The 5,000-nt window shown below is 53.4% G+C and overlaps 1 non-coding gene across 1 annotated transcript in view; it reads left to right on the top strand.

Annotated features, from left to right (window-relative positions):
* Nucleotides 1-3,781: 3,781 nt before the first annotated feature.
* Nucleotides 3,782-5,000, top strand: part of LOC126114121 (small subunit ribosomal RNA) — a 1,909-nt gene continuing 690 nt past the window's right edge. Inside the window, exon 1 of the ribosomal RNA XR_007525074.1 lies at nucleotides 3,782-5,000. This exon is cut by the window's right edge and continues 690 nt beyond it. This is a non-coding gene — a ribosomal RNA (small subunit ribosomal RNA).

Genomic DNA, 5,000 nt, shown 5'->3' with positions numbered 1-5,000 from the left:
CACAGGAGCCCCAACGCCTGTGCCTGCGTCGCACGAAGTCGTCGACCGACAATCGCTCCACCCGCACCCGCACGTGCCCCACCCCAACCGCCCAAATCGCAACTCCAGCGGATGAACGGCGGACTCTTCCCGCACTCGTAACGTGCAATCCGCCCCTATATCTTGCGTTTCATGAAGAGTTATATCGAATATGCCATATTCCCGCTGTCCCTATACATGCTGTAAGTAGCTCGCTTGCTACAGCAGCAGCAGCAGCAGCACCACCTCCGCGCGCTTCCCTGGGGGCACTGAACCGCAGGATGCGAGACCCCACGCCCAGTGGCAAACAGGGCTCCTCTCAGAATATAGGCGGTCCCTACCCCTCACAACGATGACGGTGGGAGGGCCGTTTTACGAGACCATTTCCTGCGGTGCCAACGCTGTCGTAGAGCCGATACTCCATCTTTGGTACAAGGCAATCATTCCGCTGTAAATCAGTACGTCACTCGTAGTTCAGTCACCTCACAGCACTGCTCAGTAAACTATGCAGGCCCACATAGATAGATTATGATAGATTATATACGCAAATGCCCCTATACATGCTGAACGTCCGTACACACAAAATGAACCACACGTCAGCCACACACTCTATCACACACTACTCTCTGCCTGTAACAGACACAGATACAACTACTAAGCACCAGCATGGACCAACGTCCGGTGCATCCTATCCGCCACAGTACACCAACTACGCTATGATAACCAGACCGGGAGGTCCAATCATAAAACAGAATACCCCACTCGTCCGACAACCACAATTGCTCAGAGAAGCCACCAACACCCACACATGTCCTACACAGGGGTGCACCCATCACCACCACACTGCCTCGTCTTACAGCACAAACACACTGGCAGGAATGAAACACACAGGTCTGCCGCAACCACAGACACGGCTCGCCCCCTCTCACTGGCGAAAAGCGCATCCCGACGTGACATAACTCCTTTGACACACTGACGCTGCCTCGGGCATCCACGTCCTACGGTCGATATCAACGAACCTCCCCCCCCCCCTCCCCCCCACAACACGCCATCCCATACCACATTGTGTACCGTACCCAAACCTAACGTGTACTGTACTACAACGCAATGTGTACCATAACACAACCCAGTTTGTACCTTAACCTAACCTATGTCACCTTAACCTAACCTATGTCACCTTAACCTAACCTATGTCACCTTAACCTAACCTATGTCACCTTAACCTAACCTATGTCACCTTAACCTAACCTATGTCACCTTAACCTAACCTATGTCACCTTAACCTAACCTATGTCACCTTAACCTAACCCATCTTGCACCTTAACCTAACCCATCTTGCACCTTAACCTAACCCATCTTGCACCTTAACCTAACCCATCTTGCACCTTAACCTAACCCATCTTGCACCTTAACCTAACCCATCTTGCACCTTAACCTAACCTATGTTGCACCTTAACCTAACCTGTGTTGCACCTTAACCTACCTCAATTTGCACCGCAATGTAACGCAATTTGCACCGCAATGTAACGCAATTTGCACCGCAATGTAACGCAATTTGCACCGCAATGTAACGCAATTTGCACCGCAATGTAACGCAATTTGCACCGCAATGTAACGCAATTTGCACCGCAATGTAACGCAATTTGCACCGCAATGTAACGCAATTTGCACCGCAATGTAACGCAATTTGCACCGCAATGTAACTCAATTTGCACCGCAATGTAACTCAATTTGCACCGCAATGTAACTCAATTTGCACCGCAATGTAACTCAATTTGCACCGCAATGTAACTCAATTTGCACCGCAATGTAACTCAATTTGCACCGCAATGTAATGCAATTTGCACCGCAATGTAATGCAATTTGCACCGCAATGTAATGCAATTTGTACCGCAATCTACCCCCACATTGTGCCTTAACCTAACCCACATTGTGCCTTAACCTAACCCACATTGTGCCTTAACCTAACCCACGTTGTGCCTTAACCTAACCCACGTTGTGCCTTAACCTAACCCACGTTGTGCCTTAACCTAACCCACGTTGTGCCTTAACCTAACCCACGTTGTGCCTTAACCTAACCCAAGTTGTGCCTTAACCTAACCCAAGTTGTGCCTTAACCTAACCCAAGTTGTGCCTTAACCTAACCCAAGTTGTGCCTTAACCTAACCCAAGTTGTGCCTTAACCTAACCCAAGTTGTGCCTTAACCTAACCCAAGTTGTGCCTTAACCTAACCCAAGTTGTGCCTTAACCTAACCCAAGTTGTGCCTTAACCTAACCCAAGTTGTGCCTTAACCTAACCCAAGTTGTGCCTTAACCTAACCCAAGTTGTGCCTTAACCTAACCCAAGTTGTGCCTTACCCTGCTCTGTAATTGGCATATGACACGTTACATTAATGTATTGTCCAACCGCAACCCGCTCAGAATGTTGTGTACACAGCTACGTGTCATCTCCCCATAACAGCTGCATTGCAGTGTGGTACGCCATAGAGACGTGTGGGAGTAATGGACGCAGTGGATGGCGATCAGCATGAGCCGTCTGTTCATGTAGTGGCGCGTGTATGCAGACGTAGTAGTCTCTTCTCACACAATGTGATAGCACGGTGCCCCGCGTTCCACATCTGCGACATGCTACAGAGGCCGGTTGACAGTTGGTCGCGCAATGGACATCGCATACGTACGGGGGCACCTTCCACGTGCCCTCTAGTCGGGCACATTTTGTTGCGTGGATGTGAGCGGATGTAGTGTGTCTTGACACCTGACAGGCAGGCATGCAATAATAGTTGACTTTGCAAACGGGGATGGACGTGTACGTTTACTGGTGACGTTACGCAAATGAACAACTGGTAACCCGTTGTGGTGCGGTTGTCCTTGCTGGAGGTACATCTGTGAGGGCAACGATCGGTACAGCTACGAAGCGGTCCCCACCATACCAACGAACGTGAATGTGAATCTGGGTGTGAAGCGATACGCGGCTGTGGGTGGGTGGGACTGTCCCCGGCCGGTGAGGGGGGGCCGCCCGGCGTGCTGGCCGCGCGGTGCGTGGGCGCACGCGCTACAGCCGGCTGGTGGGGGCGCCCAGTGGCAGGCGCGCCGGCCGACGGACGCGGCAGGCGGCGCAGCTGCGCGCCGGGGCACCCTGCGCGCGGCGCCGTGCAGCCAAAGTGGGTCCTCGCCGGCCCGGTGCGAAGCGCGGTGGACATCTGCAGTGTGCTGGTCCGATTGAGGACTGTGTGCGTTGAGGATGCGCCGCCGCCCGGCACTCGGCGCCGCGACGCCGTCTGCTGCTCGGTCGCCCCAGCGGTTCTCGCTGGTGGTTTGTATCGCAGTTGTGCAGACGTGTTGGCACGTGCGCTGTGCTGGGAGAGTTCGCTTCGGCACCCACGTGGGGCCTTTGCCCTTCTGTGGCGCTGGCGTTGGAGCTGCCGGTCACCGTAGGTGGCGCGTGTTGTCTCCCGCCGGCAATGCCACGACAGCACGCTCCCGGGCCTCTGTCGGCAGCGGCAAGCTCAGTTGGGAGCACGGGTGGTCGCACCTAAAGCGTCTACTCGCCTAACTCCGGGCGATTGCGCCTCTCTCGAACCCGACCAAGTACTTAGGACGGCGCTGCGCGCCGCCGGGACCTGAGAGGGTTTCGAGGTGTATTGTGCAGGGGAGCTCAGCCTCCTCCTGTTTGCAGAATAATTGAGCGGACGCTTGCGTGTTCGCGCGGGCCCCTGGGACACACTCCCGGGCGGCCGGCTGCTCAGCTCTAGTTGACGCAGCTCCCTGGTTGATCCTGCCAGTAGTCATATGCTTGTCTCAAAGATTAAGCCATGCATGTCTCAGTACAAGCCGCATTAAGGTGAAACCGCGAATGGCTCATTAAATCAGTTATGGTTCCTTAGATCGTACCCACGTTACTTGGATAACTGTGGTAATTCTAGAGCTAATACATGCAAACAGAGTCCCGACCAGAGATGGAAGGGACGCTTTTATTAGATCAAAACCAATCGGTCGGCTCGTCCGGTCCGTTTGCCTTGGTGACTCTGAATAACTTTGGGCTGATCGCACGGTCCTCGTACCGGCGACGCATCTTTCAAATGTCTGCCTTATCAACTGTCGATGGTAGGTTCTGCGCCTACCATGGTTGTAACGGGTAACGGGGAATCAGGGTTCGATTCCGGAGAGGGAGCCTGAGAAACGGCTACCACATCCAAGGAAGGCAGCAGGCGCGCAAATTACCCACTCCCGGCACGGGGAGGTAGTGACGAAAAATAACGATACGGGACTCATCCGAGGCCCCGTAATCGGAATGAGTACACTTTAAATCCTTTAACGAGTATCTATTGGAGGGCAAGTCTGGTGCCAGCAGCCGCGGTAATTCCAGCTCCAATAGCGTATATTAAAGTTGTTGCGGTTAAAAAGCTCGTAGTTGGATTTGTGTCCCACGCTGTTGGTTCACCGCCCGTCGGTGTTTAACTGGCATGTATCGTGGGACGTCCTGCCGGTGGGGCGAGCCGAAGGCGTGCGACCGCCTCGTGCGTGTTCGTGCGTCCCGAGGCGGACCCCGTTGAAATCCTACCAAGGTGCTCTTTATTGAGTGTCTGGGTGGGCCGGCACGTTTACTTTGAACAAATTAGAGTGCTTAAAGCAGGCAAGCCCGCCTGAATACTGTGTGCATGGAATAATGGAATAGGACCTCGGTTCTATTTTGTTGGTTTTCGGAACCCGAGGTAATGATTAATAGGGACAGGCGGGGGCATTCGTATTGCGACGTTAGAGGTGAAATTCTTGGATCGTCGCAAGACGAACAGAAGCGAAAGCATTTGCCAAGTATGTTTTCATTAATCAAGAACGAAAGTTAGAGGTTCGAAGGCGATCAGATACCGCCCTAGTTCTAACCATAAACGATGCCAGCCAGCGATCCGCCGCAGTTCCTCCGATGACTCGGCGGGCAGCCTCCGGGAAACCAAAGCTTTTGGGTTCCGGGGGAAGTATGGTT

Source organism: Schistocerca cancellata, unplaced genomic scaffold, assembly GCF_023864275.1.
Source record: "Schistocerca cancellata isolate TAMUIC-IGC-003103 unplaced genomic scaffold, iqSchCanc2.1 HiC_scaffold_287, whole genome shotgun sequence".
Classification (NCBI taxonomy): Eukaryota; Metazoa; Arthropoda; class Insecta; order Orthoptera; family Acrididae; genus Schistocerca; species Schistocerca cancellata.
Note: the sequence above shows the minus strand (reverse complement) of the source record. Positions and strands in the feature narration are given on the sequence as shown.